This window comes from Hyperoodon ampullatus (genome assembly GCF_949752795.1).
Source record: "Hyperoodon ampullatus genome assembly, chromosome: X".
In the NCBI taxonomy this organism is placed as follows: Eukaryota; Metazoa; Chordata; class Mammalia; order Artiodactyla; family Ziphiidae; genus Hyperoodon; species Hyperoodon ampullatus.
The window spans coordinates 74443033-74465019 of NC_136913.1; positions in this window are offsets into that span (position 1 = coordinate 74443033).

A 21987-nucleotide genomic window follows, 5' to 3' on the forward strand; every position below is an offset into this window, starting at 1 on the left:
TAATATTACTAATTTATCATTTTCACATATGATTCCATATATTTCACTTATTTATCTTTTAAGCCTCAGTTAATTCAACAAAATTGAAATGATATCCAATATCTTTTCCAACCCCAAATCTATGAGATTAGAAATCAATAACAGGAAAAAAAAACTTAAAAAAATACAAACACATGGAGGCTAAAAAGTACACTATTAAATAACCAAGACATCACAAAGAAATTAAAGAGTAAATAAAAAACTACCTAGAAACAAATGACAATGAAAACACGGTGACCCAAAAACTATGGAATGAAGCAAAAGCAAATCAAAGAAGGAAGTTTATAGCAACACAATCCTACCTCAAGAAACAAGGCAAATCTCAAATTAACAACTTAACTTTAACCTAAAGCAATTAGGGAAAGGAGAACAAACAAAAGCCAAAATCAGTAGAAGGAAAGAAATCATAAAGATCAGAGCAGGAATAAATGAAATAGAAACAAATAAAACAATAGAAAAGATCAACAAAACTAAAAGCTGGTTCTTTGAGAACATAAACAAAATTGATAAAACTTGAGTCAGACTCATGAATAAAAAAAGGGGCAGGACTCAAATCTGTAAAACTGGAAATGAAAAAGAAGTCACAACTGACACCATAGAAATACAAAGGATTGTAAGAGAGTACAACAAGCAACTATATGACAATAAAATGGACAATCTGTAGGAAATGGACAAACACTTACAAAAGCACAAACTTCTGAGGCTGAACCAAGAAGAAATAGAAAATATGAACAGACCATCCACAAGTAGTGAAATTGAAACCATGATTAAAATTCTTCCAACAAAAAAAGTTCAGGACAAGATGGCTTCAGAGGGTAATTCTATCAAACATATACAGAAGAGCTAACACCGATATTTCTCAAATTTTCAAAAAAAAATGCAGATGGTAGAAAACTCCCAACCTCCTTCTACGAGGCTACCATCATCCAGATACCCAAACCAGAAAAAGATGTAATAAAAAAACCCAAAAATTACAGACCAATCTCACTGATGAACATATAGACGCAAAAATCCTGAACAAAATACTAGCAAAAAGAATCCAACAACACATTAAAAGCATCATACACCATGATCAAGTGGAATTTATTCCAGGGATGCAAATATTCTTCGATATATGCAAATCAAACAATGTGATACACCATATTAATATATAAAATAATAGAAACAATATGATCATCTCAATATATGAAGAAAAAGCTTTCAACCAAATTCAACACCCATTTATGATAAAAACTATCCAGAAAGTGGGCATAGAGGGAAGCTACCTCAACATAATAAAGACCATATATAACAAGCCCACAGCAAACATTATTCTCAATGGTGAAAAAATGAAAGTATTTCCTCTAAAATCAGAACAAGACAAGGGTGCTCAGTCTCACCACTATTATTCAACATATTTTCGGAAGTCTTAGTAACAGCAATCAGAGAAAAAAATAAATAAAAGGAATCCAAACTGGAAAAGAATAGGTAAAATTGTCACTATTTTCAGATGACATGATACTATACATAGAGAATCCTGAAGATGCTACCAGAAAACTACTAGAGGTAATCAATGAATTTGGTAAAGTAGCAAGATACAACATCAATGCACAGAAATATCTTGCATTCCTATACACTAACAATGAAAGGGCAGAAGGAGAAATTATGGAACCAATCCCATTTACCATTGCAACAAAAAGAATAAAATATCTAGGAATAAACCTACCTCCAGACAAAAAAAGACCTGTATGCAGAAAACTGTAAGACACACTTGAAAGAAATTAAAGATGACATAAACAGATGGAGAGATACAGAGTGTTCTTGGATTGGAAGAATCAATATTGTGAAAATGACTAAACTACACAAGGCGATTACAGATACAATGCAATCCCTATCAAACTACCAATGGCATTATTCACAAAATTAGAACAAAAAATTTACAATTTGTTTGGAGACACAAAAGACCCCAAACATCCAGAGCTATCTTGAGAAAGAAAAATGGAGTTGAGGAAATCAGTCTCCCGGACTTCAGACAATACCACAAAGCTACAGTAATCAAGACAGTATGGTATTGGCATAAAAACAATGTTATAGATCAATGGAACAGGATATAAAGTCCAGATATAACCCACACACCTATGGTCAACTAATCTATGACAAAGGAGGAAAAAATATACAATGGAAAAATGACAGCCTATTCGATAAATGGTACTGAGAAAACTGGGCAGCTACATGGAAAAGAATGAAATTAGAACACTCCCTAACACCATATACAAAAATAAACTCAAAATGGATTAAATACTTAAATGTAAGGCCAGACACTATATAACTTAGAGGAATGCCTAGGCAGAACACTCTTTGACAATAAGTACAGCAACATCTTTTTTGCCCAACCTCCTAGAGTAATGAAAACTAAAACAAAAATAAACAAATTGAACTTAATTAAACGTAAAAGCTTTTGCACAGCAAAGTAAAGCTTAAAGAACACAAAAAGACAAGCCTCAGAATCGGAGAAAATATTTGCAAATGAAGAAACTGACAAAGGATTAATCTCCAAAATATACAAGCAGCTCAAATAGCTCAATATCAAAAAACAAACAACCCAAACAAAAAATGGATGGTACATCTCCCCTAACAGGAGTGTGTGCAGCCCGCCACTGCCAGGGTCCTGTGATCCAGAGACAGCATCCCCAGGAGAATGCATGGCATGCCTCAGAGTGGTGCAACATCATGCCGGCCGCTGCTGCTGCAGGCTCGCCCAGCACTCTGTACCACTCCCTCCCCCAGGCCTGAGAGAGCCAGAGCCCCTGAATCAGCTGCTCCTTTAACCCCGTCCCATGTGAGTGAAGAACAGATGACCTCCAGCAACCTACACACAGAGTCAGGGCCAAATCCAAAGCTGAACACTGGGAGCTGTGTGAAAAAAGAAGAGAAAGGGAAATTTCTCCCAGCAGCCTCAGGAGCAGCAGATTAAATCTCCACAATCACCTTGAAGTACCCTGCATTGGTGGAATACCTGAATAGACAACAAATCATCCCAAATTGATGAGGTGGACTTTGAGAGCAAGATATATTATTTTTTCCCCTTTTCATCTTTTTGTGAGTGTGTATGTGTATGCTTCTCTGTGAGATTTTTGTCTGTATAGCTTTGTCTTCACCATCTGTCTTAGGGTTCTGTCTGTCCATTTTGTTTCTTTGTTTTTACTTAAAAATATTTTTTCTTAATAATTATATTTATTTTTAATTTAATAACTTTATTTTATTTTATCCTCTTTCTTTATAATTTTCCTCTCTTTTATTCTGAGCCGTGTGGATGAAAGCCTCTTGGTGCTCCAGCCAGCAGTCAGAGGTGTTCCTCTGAGGTGGGAGAGCCAACTTCAGGACAATGGCCCACAAGTGACCTCCAGTTCCACGTAATATCAAATGGCAAAAATCTCCCAAAGACCGCCATCTCAACACCAACACCTACCTTAACTCAACAATGAGGAAGATACAATGCTGGACACCCTATGCAAAGCAACCAGCAAGACAGGAGCACAAACCCACTCATTAGAAGAGAGGCTGCCTAAAATCATAATAAGTCCACAGACATCCCAAAACACACCACCAGACGTGAAGCTGCCCACCAGAAAGACAAGATCCTGCCTCATCCACCAGAACACAGGCACTAGTCCCCTCCACCAGGAAGCCTACACAACAAACTGAAACAATTTTAACCACTGGGGACAGACACCAAAAACAATGGAAACTACGAACCTGCAACCTGCAAAAAGGAGACCCCAAACACAGTAAGATAAGCAAAATGAGAAGAGAGAAAAACACACAGCAGATGAAGGAGCAAGATAAAAACCCACCAGACCTAACACATGAAGAGGAAATAGGCAACCTACCTGAAAATGAATTCAGAATAATGATAGTAAAGATGATCAAAATCTTCTAAATAGAATAGTGAACATTCAAGAAATATTTAATAAGGACCTAGAAGAACTAAAGAGGAAAGAAGCAATGATGAAAACACAATAAATGAAATTAAAAATACTCTAGAAGGGATTAATAGCAGAAAAAGGGAAGCAGAAGAATGGAGAAGTGACCTGGAAGATAAAATAGTGGAAATAAGCATTGCAGAGCCTGAATAAAGACAAAAGAATGAAAAGAACTTAGGACAGTCTCAGAGATTTCTGGGACAACATTTAACACACCAACATACGAATTATAAGGGTTTCAGAAAAGAAGAGAAGAAGAAAGGGACCGAGAAAATATTTTAAGACATTATAGTTGAAAACTTCCCTAATATGGGAAAGGAAATAGTTAATCAAGTACAGGAAGCACAGAGAGTCTCATACAGGATATATCCAAGGAGAAACATGCAAAGACACATATTAATCAAAGTGTCAAAAATTAAATACAAACAAAACATATTAAAAGCAGCGGGGGAAAAACAACAAATAACACACAAGGGAATCCCCATACGGTAAACAGCTGACCTTTAAGCAGAAACTCTGCAAGCCAGAAGGGAGTGGCAGGACATATTTAAAGTGATGAAGGAGAAAAACCTACAACCAAGATTTTTCTACCCAGGGAGGATCACATTCAGATTTGATGGAGAAATTAAAACCTTTACAGACAAGCAAAAGCTGAGAGAGTTTAGCACCAACAAACCAGCTTTATAACAAATGCTAAAGGAACTTCTCTAGGCATGAAACACAAGAGAAGGAAAAGACCTACAATAACAAAACCAAAACAATTAAGAAAATGGGAATAGGAACATACATATCGATAATTACCTTAAATGTAAATGGATTAAGTGCTCCCATCAAAAGACACAGACTCGCTGAATGGATACAAAAACAAGACCCATATATATGCTATCTACAAGAGAGCCACTTCAGACCTAGGGACACATACAGAATGAAAATGAGGGGATGGAAAAAGATATTCCATGCAAACGGAAAGCAAAAGAAAACTGGACTAGCAATTCTCATATCAGAAGAAATAGACTTTAAAATAAACACTATTACAAGAGACAAAGAAGGACACTACATAATGATCAAGGGATTGATCCAAGAAGAATATATAACAATTGTAAATCTTTGGGCACCCAACAAAAGAGCACCTCAACACATAAAGTAAATACTAACTAAACGGGAAATCGACAGTAACACATTCATAGTGTGGGATTTTAATACCCCACTTTCACCAATGGACAGATTATCCAAAATGAAAAAAAATAAGGAAACACAAGCTTTAAATGATAAATTAAACGAGATGGACTTAATTGATATTTCTAAGACATCTCATCCAAAAACAACAGAATAAACATTTTTCTCATGTGCTCATGGAACATTATCCAGGATAAATCATATCTTGGGTCACAAATCAAGGCTTGGTAAATTTAAGAAAATTGAAGTTGTATCAAGTATCTTTTCTGACCACAACACTATAAGACTGGATATCAATTACAGGAAAATATCTGTAAAATATACAAACACATGGAGGCTAAGCAATACACTACTTAATAACGAAGTGATCACTGAAGAAATCAAAGAGGAAATCAAAATATACCAAGAAACAAATGACAGTGGAGACACGACGACCCAAAGCCTATGGGATGCAGCAAAAGCAGTTCAAGAGGGAAGTGTATAGCAATACAATCTTACCTTAAGAAACAGGAAACATCTCAAATAAACACCCTAACCTTGCACCTAAATCAATTAAAGAAAGAAGAACAAAGAAAACCCAAAGTTAGCAGAAGGAAGGAAATAATAATGATCAGATCAGAAATAAATAAAAAAGAAATGGAGTAAATGATAGCAAAGATTAATAAAACTACAAGCTGGTTCTTAGAGAAGATAAACAAAATTGATAAGCCATTAGACAGACTCATTAAGAAAAAAAGAGGAGAAGACCCAAATCAATATATTTAGAAATGAAAAAGGAGAAGTAACAGCTGACACTGCAGAAATACAAAGGATCATGAGAGATTACTACAAGCAACACTATGCCAATAAAATGGATAACCTGGAAGAAATGGACAAATTCATAAAAATGCACATCCTGCCAAGACTGAACCAGGAAGAAACAGAAAATAGGAACAGACAAATCACAAGCACTGAAATTAAGACTGTGATTAAAATCTTCCAACAAACAAAAGCCCAGGACCAGATGGCTTCACAGGTGACTTCTATCAAACATTTAGAGAAGAGGTAACGCCTATCCTTCTCAAAATCTTACAAAATATAGCAGAGGGAGGATCACTCCCCACCTCATTCTGCGAGACCACCAGCACCCTGATACCAAAACCAGACAAAGATATCACAAAGAAAGAAAACTACAGTCCAATATCACTGATGAACATAGATGCAAAAATCCTCAAAAAAACATTGGCAAACAGAATCCAACAGCACATTAAAGGATCATACAACATGATCATGTGGGGTTTATTCCAGGAATGAAAGGAATCATCAATACATGCAAATCAAACAATGTGATACACTATATTAACAAATTGAAGGAGAAAAAATATATGATCATCACAATTGATGCAGAGAAAGCATTTGACAAAATTCAACACCCATTTTTGATAAAAAACCCTCCAGAAAGTAGGCATAGAGGGAACTTTCCTCAACATAATAAAGGCCATATATGACAAACCCACAGCCAACATTGTCCTCAATGGTGAAAAACTGAAACCATTTCCACTAAGATCAGGAACAAGACAAGGTTGCCCATTCTAACCACTTTTATTCAACATAGTATTGGAAGTTTTAGCCACAACATTCAGAGAAGAAAAAGAAATAAAAGAATCCAAAGTGGAAAAGAAGAAGTAAAGCTGTCACTGTTTGCAGATGATGTGATATTATACATAGAGAATACTAAAGATGTTACCAGAAAACTACCACGGCAAATCAATGAATTTTGTAAAGTAGCATGATAGAATATTAATGCACAGAAATCTCTTGCATTCCTTTACACTAATGATGAAAATCTGAAACTGAAATTAAGAAAACACTCCCATTTACCATTGCAAGAAAAATAATAAAATATCTAGGAATAAGCCTACCTAAGGAGACAAAACCCTGTATTCAGAAAATTATGACACAGATGAAAGAAATTAAAGATGACACAAATAGCAGGAGAAATATACCATGTTCTTGGATTGGAAGAATAAACATTGTGAAAATGACTCTACTCTCCAAAGCAATCTACAGATTCATTGCAATCCCGACCAAACTACCAGGGGCATTTTTCACAGAACTAGGACAAAAAAAATCACAATTTGTATGGAAACACAAAAGACCCCGAATAGCCAAAGCAGTCTTGAGAATGAAACATCGAGCTGGATGAATCTGGCTCGCTGACTTCAGACACTACTACAAAGCTACAGTAATCAGGACAGTACGGTACTGGCACAAAAACAGAAGTATAGATCAGTGGAACAGGATAGAAAGTGCAGAGGAAAACGCACACACATATGGTCAACTTAACTTTGATAAAGGAGGCAAGAATATACAGTGGAGAAAAGACAACCTCTTCAGTAAATGGTCCTGGGAAAACTTGACAGGTACATGTAACAGTATGAAATTAGAACACTCCCTAACACCATACACAAAAGTAAATGCAAAATGGATTAAAGACCTAAATTTAAGGCCAGACACTATCAAACTGTCAGAGGAAAACTTAGGTATTTATGTCTATGACATAAATCACAGCACAATCCTTTTTGACCCAACTCCTAGAGAAATGGAAATAAAAACAAAAATAAACAAATGGGACCTAATGAAACTTAAAAGCTTTTGCACAGCAAAGGAAACCATAAACAAGACCAAAAGACATCTCTCCGAATGGGAGAAAATATTTGCAATTGAAGCAACTGACAAAGGATTAATATCAAAAATTTACAAGCAGCTCAATAACAAAAAAATCAAACAACCCAATCCGTAAATGGGCAGAAGACCTAAATAGACCTTTTTTTCCAAAGAAGATATACAGATTGCCAACAAACACATGAAAGAATGCTCAACATCATTCATCATTAGAGAAATGCAAATCAAAACTACAATGAGATATCATCTCACACCGGTCAGAATTGCCATCTTCAAAAAGTCTACATCAATAAATGCTGTAGAGGGTGTGGAGAAAAGGGAACACTCTTGCACTGTTGGTGGGAATGTAAATTGATACAGCCACTATGGAGAACACTATGGAAGTTCCTTAAAAACTAAAAATAGAACTACCATACGACCCAGCAATCCCACTACTGGACATATACCCTGAGAAAACCATAATTCAAAAAGAGTAATGTACCAAAATGTTCATTGCAGTTCTATTTACAATAGCCAGTACTTGGAAGCAACCTAAATGTCCATCATTGGATGAATGGATAAAGAAGCTGTGGCACATATATACAATGGAATATTACTCTGCTCTAAAAAGAAACGGAAATGAGTTATTTGTAGTTAGGTGGATGGACCTAGAGTCTGTCATACAGAGTGAAGAATGTCAGAAAGAAATAAATACTGTATGCTAACACATATATATGGAATCTAAGGAAAAAAAGAAAAAAAGTCATGAAAAACCTAAGGGTAAGACGGGAATAAAGAGACAGACCTACTAGAGAATGGACTTGAGGATATGGGGAGGGGGAAATTCAGCTGTGAAAAAGTGAGAGAGTGGCATGGACATATGTACACTACCAAACATAAAATCGATAGCTAGTGGGAAGCATCTGCATAGCACAGGGAGATCAGCTCAGTTCTTTGTGACCACCTAGATGGGTGGGATAGGTATGGTGGGAGGGAGGGAGATGCAAGAGGGAAGAGATATGGGAACATATGTATATGTATAACTGATTCACTTTGTTATAAAGCAGAAACTAACAGACCATTGTAAAGCAATTATACTCCAATAAAGATTTAAAAAGAAAAAAATATCTTAGAGGAAAACATAGGCAGAACACTCTCTGACATAAATTGCAGCAAGATCTTTTTTTGTCCCACCTCATAGAGTAATGAAAAGAAAAAGAAAAATAAACCAATGGGACCTAATTAAACTGAAAAGCTTTGCACAGCAAAGCTATCCATAAACAAGATAAAAAGAAAAACCACAGAATGTAATTGGTTTGGGGTGACACAAACTGCACCCATATAAGATGGCAAACTTGATTGTTAAATGTGTGTGTTCTGACTGCTCCAGCAGCTGGCCACTCCTCCATTTCTCTTGCTCTCCTCAGCCTGATATGATTGGGTTTAATTCTATAATGTTGCCTATGTTTTCTTAATTTCCAATTAATTTATTGTACCTGTGTTTTTTCTGCCTTGTTTTAGGTTAATTGAATGTTTTTAGAATTACAATTTATCTCCTCCAATGACTTTTGAGATATTCCTCTTTTATTTATTATTTTTTACTACTTATTTTAGAAATTGGAGTATAGTCATACCCATTTGTTTATATATTGTCTAAGGCTGCTTTCATGCTTCAATGGCAGATTTTATGAATTTCAACATAGTCTTTATGGCCTGAAAACCTAACATACTTTCTATCTGGCTTTTATGAGTGAATTGCATCCCTCCAAATTTCATATGTTGAAGCCCTAACCTCTCATGCCTCAAACTATGACAGTGTTATGAGGTAGGGCCTTTAAAGAAGTGATTAATTTAAAATGAAACCAGTAGGTTGGGCTCTAATCCGATCTAACTGGTATTCTTATAATACGAGGAAATCTGAACACAGAGAGACACTGTAGTGTTCAAAAATATTGGTATTGGAATAAATACAGTTATAGAGACCAATGGAATAGAGGAGAAAGTCCAGAAATCACTTTGCATATGTGATCAAATGATTTTTGACTAGGGTACCAAGACCCTTTAATGGGGAAAGAGCAGTCTTTTTAACAAATGGTGCTGGGAAAAGTGAATATCACAGCAAAACAATGACATTTTACCATACTTTACACCATATGTAAAAATTAAATCAAAATGGGTCCAAAACCTAAACACATGAGCTAAAACTATAAAAAATACAGTACATCCCCTACATATGAACAAGTTCTGTTCCAAGAGTGCATTCATAAGTTTAATTTGTTCATAAGTCTGATGAAGTTGGCCTAGGTACCCAACTAACACAATTGTCTATATAGTACTGTAGTAGGTTTAAAATACTTTTCACAAAAATAATAAATAACAAACAAACAAAAAATAAAATATTTTTAATCTTACAGTACAGTACCTTGAAAAGTACAGTAGTACAGTACAACAGCTGGCATACAGGGGCTGGCATCAAGTGAACAGGCTAGAAGAGTTACTGACTGGAGGAGGGAGAAGAGGTGGGAGATGGTAGAGCTGAAGGATTATTAGCAATAGGAGACAGGGAAAGCTGCAATTTCACTCATGCCTGATGTTGATGGCACAGGTTCTTGTTCCAGGTGCACGTTTGCATCTTTGAAAGTTCACAACTTGAACCTTCATAGGTAGGGGACTTACTTTATAAGAAAAGCAAAGTCTTCATAATATTGGATTTGGCAAGGATTTCTAAGATGTGACACCAAAAGATCAGGCACCAAAGAAAAAATAGATAAATTGGACCTCATCAAATTTTCAAACTTTTTGCATCAAAGACACCAGCACAAGAGTGAAAAAGCAACACAAAAATGAGAGAAAATATTTGCAAATCATATATCTGTTAAGGGATTGATTTACAGAATATATAAAGGCATCCTAGAAGTCAACATTAACAACAAAAAACCCCATAAAACTCAGTTGAAAAATGAGCAAAAGACTTGAATAGGTATTTCTCCAGGGAAGATATTCAAATATTCAAAAATCATATGAAAGTATATTTGTGTAATCATTAGGAAATGAAATCAATACCACAATGAGCTATCACTTCACACCATTTAGGATGGCTGTTATAAAGGACAAGAATAAGAATAAGAATAGAAGAAGAAGAAGAAGAAGAAGAAGAAGAAGAAGAAGAAGAAGAAGAAGAAGAAGAAGAAGAAGAAGAAGGAGAAGGAGAAGGAGAAGGAGAAGGAGAAGGGGAAGGAGAAGGAGAAGGAGAAGGAGAAGGAGAAGGAGAAGGAGAAGGAGAAGGAGAACGAGAAGGAGAAGGAGGAGAAGAAGAAGGAGAAGAAGAAGAAGGAGGAGGAGAAGAAGAAGAAGAAGAAGAAGGAGAAGAAGGCGAAGAAGAAGAAGGAGGAGGAGAAGAAGAAGAAGGAGAAGAAGAAGGAGGAGGAGAAGAAGAGGAAGGAGAAGAAGAAGGAGGAGGAGACAGAGGAAAAGGAAGAAGGGGGAAGAGGAAAGTATTGGCATGGATATGTAGAAATTTAAACCTTAGTGCATTGCTGATAAGAGTGTAAAATGACACAGCCACATTGGAAGACAATATGGTGGTTCCTTAAAAAAATTACATGTAGAATTACCATATGTTCCATATATTTCACTTCTGGTATATACCCAAAGTAATTAAAAGCAGGGACCTGAACACATATATGTACACCAGTAGTCATAGCAGTATTATTTACAATAACCAAAGGGTGGAAATAACACAAATGTACATCAAAGGATAAACTGATACTTAAAATGTGATATATTCATATAATGAAATAATGTTCAACTTTAAAATAGAATAAAATTCTGATGCATGCTACAACATGAATGAATCTTGAAAACATTTAGTGAAATAAGCCAGATAAAGAAAGACAGGTATTGCATGATTCCACTTACATGAGTTACCTAAAATAGTCAAATTCATAGAGAAAGCAATTAGAATAATGGTTACCAGGAACTAGAGGGAGGGTGGAACGGGGAATCATTGTTTAATGAGCACAGAGTTTCAGTTTTGAAAGATGAAGAGATCTGGAGAAAGATAGTAGGGATAGTTGCACAATAATGTAAATATCCTTAATGACACTGAATTATACACTTTATATTATGTGTATTTTATCATCATAAAAAATTAATGCAATAGAAAGAAAGCATCATTTAATGTGGAAAGTTCCAGAAAGAGATGAGAAATAAAGTTGATCAAGTGAAATTTCTTTGGAATGAAAGCTATATGAATATGAATAGAAGAGAGGTAGGAAACATGAACAAAGCAGCAGGAGTTTGTTTTTTTTTAAATAATGTAGGTGAGGGAGCTCACATCAATCATGTTGTATGAAAAAGACAAGTTTTCTGTTGACTATGAAGGGAGCAGGGATGTTGTTGAATATGAAGGGAGCAGGGATGGAGCCTTGGTTTGTACTTGGAAAAAGGATTGCTGTAGCGTATGTCTTAGAAGAGATTTTCTAAATAACTTATATATACCCAGATATGTGTATATTTGTTCCTTTCCTTAACACAATTCAACAGTAACATGGCATGGATAGTTTATTAGAAACCAGCAGAAGCATTTTAGATAATCTGTATTAGAAATCTGAACATGCCTGTAAGAAATAGTTTGTATTTCAATAATCCAATATTCCAGCAGAGGGATATCTTGAGTTAAAAATTAACACAGCAGCATTGGAATAAAATTAAATAATCTATTTCTTCCCCTTCAAAAGCCAGTATTATACTAGAATGACAAAAAATTACAGTTTTATTAAATGTACTTAATATGGTCTATGGCCATTGATGCCTAACTTTTCAAAATATAAATAGTTTTAACCCTTGGGACTTACCAGCTACACATTAGTAAGTTCATTGGCACTTGGATATAAGCTGTTAGATCTCTTATTTTTTCTGTTTAGGTACAACATATGTCCAATGTTTACCAATTTTTTAATACAATTTATGCCTTTTTTACCCTCTAAGCAATCCCAAATTAAACAAATGAGAGCATTTGATAATAATCGGTATATTTAAACCTTTGTCCTTCTCCATACCATCATTCAACTTTTAATAGTTTCTCCTTTTTTACTGAAAAAAAAATTGCCACATATAAATGGAAGTTTTAAATTAGAGCTTTCCACATTCTGGGACACTAGTTGCATTATTTTATTAGTTGTTTTATTTTTACAGATGATTCTTATTATTTTTTCAATCGAAATTATGTGAATGAATAAAATACAGCAATTAGCTTATTACAGAGTTGTGTTTGCAACAGTAAAATATTTTATACAATCAACAAATTACAGGTAAAATCACAAAATCAAATTATAAGTTCTCGCACATCTTTGGTTTCAACAACATATATGATAATTAATTGACATTTTCAGCTTTGATCATTGTCACAACCATTTGCTCAGTCGTGGCACATTATTTCTTAAATTCAAGAAATATATATTGAGTGTTTATTATGCTTAAGGCATTATGTTCTAGGTTCTGAGTATAGAGCTGTTAAGAAAAGTAGAAAAAATATCCCTGCTTTCAAGAAGTTTACCTAGCTCTCTTTAAGTTCTTCAAAGGTATCCAGAATTGCCACTACCAGGTGCTCCTGAAAGTGAGCATAAGGAGGGACAAAATTAGGAAGAATTTGTCTGGTATATTTAACAATCAGACCAGATCCCTTCTCTCACTCTGTGAAGGAGAGTGCCCTCATTCACTCAGCAGGAGACTGGAGATTTACACTTTGGAGAGGGTAAAACAGAGTGTGTTTAGACTAAGATGATGCACAAGGCAGAGCTGAAGATGGGAGTAGTGTAGTGGAAATGGGAAATGGGAAAATTAAGTGAACACTTATATACCCATCTTTAGGATACTGACCGTCAGGCCTATGTTCTTTAAGCAGAAGACTGGAGGAGACTTATTTTAGGAAACAGATCAGCCAAAAAGAAAAGATTTAAAGATACTCATGATAGGTGTTTCCCCAGCCAAGTGACATTATAAGGAAGCTCACACTTGATGAAATACAGTTGATATAAAGTTGAGTAATATTCTATAAATATGAACACAATGACAATGAGGTAACATGAACAAAAGAAAACCTAAGAAAAATAGAAGTCTATTCTATAATGGTCAATGCTTGAGAAAAAACAATTCCAGAAAGAAAGAACAAGGAAAATGAAGGGTTGGAAATTCTCAGAGAAACAATTGAAGGGAAATTTCCCAAAACTCAATGAAGAACTTAAATTTCAAATTGAAAAGCTTACTGAATAATCAGTGAAATGAATGATGATGTTTCACACAAAGAACAGTAACCATAAAATTTAAGAACACTTGGAGCAAGGAAACCTTAAGCAGTTTTAGGGAAGAAGTGTATCATTTACTTTAAATTCATTAACTTGACAAATACTGTTTGCAATACGCTTGTTAACACTGTGTTCGATACTGGAGATGTATCTTTCCCCATATTTGTAAGAATTTAGATTGCACCCTTTTTTTTCATAATACATTATTGCTTGTTCCCAAATGCATTCTGGTAGGGAATGCATAGTTAGTGAGAGCCACATAGATGGAGGAATTGAGACAGAATCCAAATAGTAGTGAGTTAGGAGTCAGAGTTGAAGAAATGGAATTAAATGTAATAGACAGCACTTTCAAGCAGTGTAGTTATGAAGTGAAAACAAAGAATAAGGGTAAGAGCTGGACACAGATTTGGGTCGAAGGAAGAACCTATTTTTAAATGAGAAAGACTTGAGCATGTTTTGAATTTTGGTAAGAGGTGTCAAAAGGGAGTGGTTGAATATATAGGAAAGCTAATGTATAACTGATCCTGAAAAAAATGATAAAGAATAAGCTTCTGGAGTAGTCAAGATGGTGGAGGAGTATGACATTGAGTTCTTCTCTCCCCACAAATGCATCAAGAATACATCTATGGATGGAACAATTCTCACAGAACACCAGCAGAAAACTAGCAGAGGATCTCAGACACCTAAAAGTAAAAGAAAGCTCCCTGTGTGACTGAGTAGGATGAAATAGAGAAGAAGAGAAAAGGAAGAGGAGAGGAAGCAGGAAGGGACCCGTGTACCTGGAGGGGAGCTTAAGGAGAGTAGAGGTTCCTGTATCCAAGGAAACACCATCACCAGTTTGGAGATCAGTTGGAACAGAAGGGGAGCTTTGGGGGCTATCAGAGGAAGAACTCAGCAAAAGGTCTGTGGCAGGCAGGACAGAGTGAGACCTGAATAGATGGTCTGTGCCACATCCCTTCAAGTCCCAGCCTAAGACATGGGTCTGCCAGGGTGGAAGGGGACTGGATGCTGGAATGTGGGATTTGGAGAACAAGCCCAGGGAGAGGACTTGAGAGGAGACAGTCTGAGGGGATGGGAGTAAGGAAATCCACAACCAGGAACACTTGTGGAGGAAACCTGTGCTGCCATAGAATTGAAGTGTCATTGTTGAGTGACATGTAAGAGACAGAGTTGACATTGCAGCCTCTCTCCCCACACTCTGGCTGCTGCCTCCCCAGGCACTGGAAAGGGCTCCTACCAGGCCAGATTTCTTATACTCGTGGCCACTGACTCCCTGGCATGCATTGTCCCCACTGGGTTGAGCACCCTCGTGCCTGTGGCCACTAGCTACACCAAAACCCCATCCCTGCCCTCACTGCCTCCTCTGCACCCTGTCTTCACTGCTGTGGGCACACTCATGACCCTGACCACCAGAGCCTCTGTGCCCCCTCCTCACCGGGCAGACTCATGTGCTCTGGGGTAGCCTCATCAGCAGGCTGCTGTGTGTGGCCCACAAGCAGAGGTGGAGCTGAAACTACAGCTGAGAACCAGGATCCAAATAACTAAGGAAGAAAACCTGAACTCTCTCCACACAGCTATGCAAACTATGAATTGACACTACCGTGACCAGCTTTGTAAACTCAGCACCTACAGAACATCTGAACTGACAACTAGTGTTCATGCAGCCAAGATGGGTCTAGCTTTAGGAGCTGTAGACTTTGTGGACACATAGACATGCAGTTGGGTGAGGCCAGAGTCTGAGCTGCCCCCTAGCACCCACAGTGGGTCCAGATCCATGATTACTGCAATGTTGGGATCTGACTTCAATAGATGTATGCTGGTGGCCTGGTGAAAACGATATCTGAAAGTCACCAGGGACAACTGCCAGCATGCCCATAGTTAAGGTAGGGCTGAGAGCAGTGCCAGCAACAGTGTAATCTGAGAGCTCACACAATGGGTAGAAAGTGACACAACAGAGCAAACCCACAGGTGAACAGCTCCAGAAGAGGAATACTCAGTGGCTTCCCACCCAGACGGAGTGCTCCAATCTGGCCTACCTCACACTGCAGATCAGAAACACAGCTAAGAAACAGATCTGGGGTTCTCTACTCCAACAGCTAGGGAGTAGGCCCTAGCTCTGACAGAGAAGTGACAACTGCAAAGTAAAAAGGAGGCCCTGCTCAATATCCAGTCCAGGCTCCGGTCACCACAACATCAGTCACACCTCCTATCAAGGGGATAAGGACCAACATACACTGAGGAAAGACATGGCAGTCATCAATACTAAAAACAGCACTCACACCAAAAAATATTAAACCCACATAGGCTATACAGGGACATTCCTACATAAAAAGAGCCCTCCAAGACAGTCTGAAGGTCTGGCATCAGCAGGAAGAATCCACAGATCATTTAGTCTTGAAGGCTAGTGAGGCTTGAGTGCAGGAGCTCCACAGGGCTGAGGGGGAAAGACACTCCATTTTGGAGGGTTCACAGAAGGTCTCACATGCACTGAGACCCATTGCAAAGCAGTACCTCCATAGGAACATGGGCTGCACCTACCTAGGGGTCTTAGAGTGTCTCCTGGGGAGGCAAAGGTCGACTATAGCTTGCTGTGAGGGCAAGGCCACAGGTAGTGGAAGCCTGAGGGAATATTGATCAGTGTGAGCTTTCCCAGAGGTCCATATTTTGGGACAAAGACCCAGCCCCACCTAATATGATACAGGTTCCAGTGCTGGAAAGCTTTAGGTCAAAAGACCAACAAGATAGGAACACAGCTCCACCCATCAGAAAAAAAGGCTGTCTAAAGTCGTACTGAGCTCACAGCCATGGCAAAATACACCACTTGACGTGGACCTGCTCATCAGAAGGACAAGACCCAGCTCCAACCACCAGAGGGCAGGCACCAGTACCTTACACCAGGAAGCCTGCACAAGTCCCTGGGCCAACCTCACCCAAAGGGGGAAGACACAGAAGCAAGAGGAAATACGATCCTGCAGCCTGTGGAAAGGAAACCACAAACACAGAAAGTTAGACAAAAAGAGATGACAGAGAAATATGTTGCAAATGAAGGAAAAAGATAAAACCCCAGAAGAACTACTAAGTGAAGTGGAGTAAGCAATCTACCTGAAAAAGAATTCAGAGTAATGGTAGTAAAGATAATCCAAAATCTCGGAAAAAGAATGGAGGCACATATTGAGAAGATACAAGAAATATTTAACAAGGAGCTAGAAGATTTAAAGAACAAACAGAGATGAACAATACAATAAGTGAAATGAAAAATACCCTAGAAGGAATCAATAGCAGAATAACTGAGGCAGAAGAATGAATAAGTGACATGAAAAACAGAGTGGTGGAAATCACTGCCACAGAACAAGTAAAGAAAAAAGAATGAAAAGAAATGAGGACCATCTCAGAGACCACTGGGACAACAGGAAGTGCACCAACATTCACATTATAGGGGTCCTAGAAGGAGAAGAGGAAGAGAAAGGGCCTGAGAATATATTTAAGAGATTATGGCTGAAAACTTCCATAACATGAGAAAAGAAACACTCACTCAAAATCAGGAAGCTCAGAGAATCTGATACAGGATGAACTGAAGGAGAAACACACTAAAATACATATTAATCAAACTGAGAAAAATTAAAGAAAAAGTAAATATATTAAAAGCAACAAGGAGAAGCAACAAATAACATATAAGGGAATACCTAAAAAGTTATCAGCTGGTTTTGCAGCAGAAACTCAGCAGGCCAGAAGGGAGTGGCACAATATATTTCAAGTGATGAAAGGGATGAACCTACAACCAAGACTGCTCTACCCTGCAAGGCTCTCATTTAGATATGATGGAGAAATCAAAAGCTTTAAAGACAAGCAAAAGCTGAGAGAATTCAGCACCACTATACCAGGTTTACAACAAATGCTACAGTAACTTCTCAAGGAGGGAAAGAAACCAGCACCTTAAAACAACCTTCTACATTTATAGACTGCTATGTCAAAACCTCATGGGAACAGCAAACACAACAACTACAGTAGCTATACACAGAAAAATAGAAAAAGCTACCCAAACACAACACTAAAGATGGTCATCAAATCACAGAGAAGAGAACAAAAGAGAATGGGAAGAAAAAAGACCTACAAAAACAAACCCAAACCACTTAAGAAAATGGTAATAGGAACATAGATATTGATAATTCCCTTAAATGTAAATGGGTTAAATGCTCCAAACAAAAGACATAGACTGTCTGAATGGATACAAAAAGAAGACCCATATATATGCTGCCTATGAGAGTACAATTACACATGGAACATTCACCAGGATAAATCACATATTGGGCCACAAATCAAGCCTCAGTAAATTTAAGAAAATTGAAATCATGTCAAGCAACTTTTTTGACCACAATGGTCTGAGATTAGAAATCAATTACAGGAAAAAAGAACTGTAAAACACACAAACACATTGGGGCTAAGCAGTATGTTACTAAACAACAAATGGATCACTGAAAAAATAAAAGAGGAAATCAAAAAATACATAGACAAATAACAAAAAAAAAAACAATGACTCAAAACCTGTAGGATGCCAAAAAAAACTTCTAAGAGGGAAGTTCTAGCAATACATTCTTACCTCAAGAATCAAGAAATATCTCAAATAAACAACATAACCTTACACCTAAAGCAACTAGAGAAAGAATAAAAAGCAAAAGCCAAAGATAGTTGAAAGAAAGAAATCATAAAGATAAGAGCAGAAATAAATAAAATAGAGATGAAAACAATAGCAAATATCAATAAAACTAAAAGCTGGTTCTTTGGAAGGTAAACAAAATTGATAAACCATTAGTCAGACTCATCAAGAAATAAAGGGAGAGGACTCAAATCAATAAAATTAGAAATGGAAAAGAAGAAGTTACAATGGACACCAAAGAAATACAAAGAATCATAAGAGATTACTAAAAACAACTACATGCCAATAAAATGGACAACCTAGAAGAAACGGACAAATTCTTAGAAAGGTACAACCTTCTGGGACTGAACCAGAAAGAAATAGAAAGAATGAAGAGACCACTGAAATTGAAACTGTGATTAAAAATCTTCCAAAAAACAAAAGTCCAGTACCAGATGGCTTCACAGGTGAGTTCTACCAAACACTAAGAGAAGAGTTAACACATATCCTTCTGAAATTCTTCCAAAAATTTGCAGAGGAAGGAATACTCCCAAACTCATTCCATGAGGCCACCATCACCCTGATACCAAAACAAGACAAAGATATCACTAAAAAGAAAATTACAGGACAGTATCACTGATGAATATAGCTGCAAAACTCCTTATCAAAATACTAGCAAACTGAATCCAACAACACACTGTAAGGATCATATACCTTTATCAAGTGGGGTTTATCCCAGGGATGCAAGAATTCTTCAATATATGTAAATCAATTAATCTGATACACCACATTAACAAACTGAAAAATAAAAATAATATGATCCTCTTAAAAGATGCAGAAAGGCTTTTGAAAAATTTCAACACCCATTTATTATAAGAGCTCTCCAGATAGTGAGCAAAGAGGGAACATACCTCAACACAATAAAGGCCATATACAACAAACCCACAGCAAACATCATTCTCAGCAAATATCATTTTCTCAAACATCATCATTTCAGTGAAACACTGATAGAGTTTCCTCTAAGGTCAAGAAAAAGACAAGGATATCCACTCTTGTCACCTTTATTCAACAAAGTATTAGTAGTTCTAGCCATGGCAGTCAGAGAAGAAAAAGAAATAAAAGGAACTCAAATTGGAAAAGGAGAAGTAAAACTGTCACTCTTTGCAGATGGCATGATACTATACATAGAAAATCCTAAAGATGCTACCAGAAACACTAGAGCTCATCAATGAATTTGGTAAAGTTGCAGGATACAAAGTTAATACACAGATATCTAGCACATTCCTATACACCAACAATGAAAGATTAGTAAGAGAAATTAAAGAAACACTCCCATTTATAATTGCATCTCAAGAATCAAATATGGAAAATTGCCTGGTGGTCCAGTTGTTAGGAATCCATGCTTCCACTGCTGAGGGTGCAGTTTGATCACTGGTCAGGGAATTAAGATCCTGCAAGCTGTGTGGTGTGGCCAAAAAAAAAAAAAAAAGAATAAAATACCTAGGAATAAACTTACATGAAGAGGTAACAGACCTGTACTCAGAAAACTAGAAGACACTGATGAAATAAATTAAAGATGAAATAAACAGATGAAGAGATATACCATGTTCTTGGATTGAAAGAATCAATATTGTGAAAATGACTATACTACCTAAAGCAATCTACAGATTCAATGCAATCCCTATCAAATTACCCATAGCATTTTTCACAGAATTAGAACTAAAATTTTTACAATTTGTATGAAAAAAACAAAAGATTCCAAATAACCAAAGCAATCTTGCAAAAAACAACAGATATGGAGGAATAAGGCTCCCAGGTTTCAAACTGTACTACAAAGCTACAGTTATCAAAACAGTATCATACTGGCACAAAAAAGAAATACAGATCAATGGAATAGAATAGAAAGTCTAGAGATAAATCCACCCACCTATGGTCAGATAATCTATGACAAAAGAGGCAAGAATATACAATGGAGAAGATAGTCTCTACAATAAGTGGTGCTGAGAAAACTGGAGAGCTACATATAAAGTAATGAATTAGAACATTCTCTAACACCATACATAAAAATAAACTCAAATGGATTAAAGACCTAGATGTAAGACCAGATACTATAAAGCTCTTAGAGGAAAAGTTAGGCAGAACACTATTTGCCATAAATCACAGCAAGATCTTTTTTGATGCACCTCCTGAAAATAAAAACAAAAATAAACAAATGGGACCTAATTAAACTTAAAAGCTTTTGCCTAGCAAAGGAAACCTTAGACAAAGCAAAAAGACAACCCACAGAATGGGAGAAAAATTTTGAAAGTGAAGCAATTGTCAAGAGATTAATCTCCAGAATATACAAACATTCCATGCAGCTCAATTTCAAAAAAATAAACAACGCAATCAAAAAAATGGGCAGAAGATCTAAATAGACATTTCTCCAAAGAAGACATACAGTTGGTCAAAAAGCACATGAAAAGATGCTCAACATCACTAATTAGTAGAGAAATGAAAATCAAAGCTACAATGAGGTATCACCTCACACCAGTCAGTATGGCCATCATCAAAAAATCTACAAATAGTAAATGTTGGAGGTGTGGAGAAAAGGGAACCCTCCTATGCTGTTGGTAGGAACATAAATTGGTACAGCCACTATGGAGAACAGTATCGAGGTTCCTTGAAAAACTAATAATAGAGCTACCATATGATCCAGCCATCTCACTCCTGGGTATATAACTGGAAAAAAAACATAATTTGAAAAGATATATGTTCCCCAATATTCATTGCAGTATTATTTACAATAGCCAGTACATGGAAGCAACCTAAATGTCCATAGATGGAGGAATGGATAAAGAAGTTGTGGTACAAAAAAAAAAAAAAAAATGTGGTACATATATACAAGGGAATATTACTCACCCATAAAAAAGGATGAAATAATGCCATTTACAGTGAAATGTATGGACCTAGATATTGTCATACTGAGTGAAGTATGTCAGAGAAAGACAAATATCATATGATATCACTTACTTATGGAATCTAAACAAAATGGTACAAATGAACTTATTTATAAAACATAGAGTCACAGATGTAGTAAATAAACGTAGGATTTCCAAGGGGGAAAGTGGGGTATACATTGGGATATTTGTATTGACATATACACACTACTATATATAAAGTATATAACTAATAACAAACTACTGTATAGCACAGGGAATCCTACTCAATACTCTGTAATGACCTATAT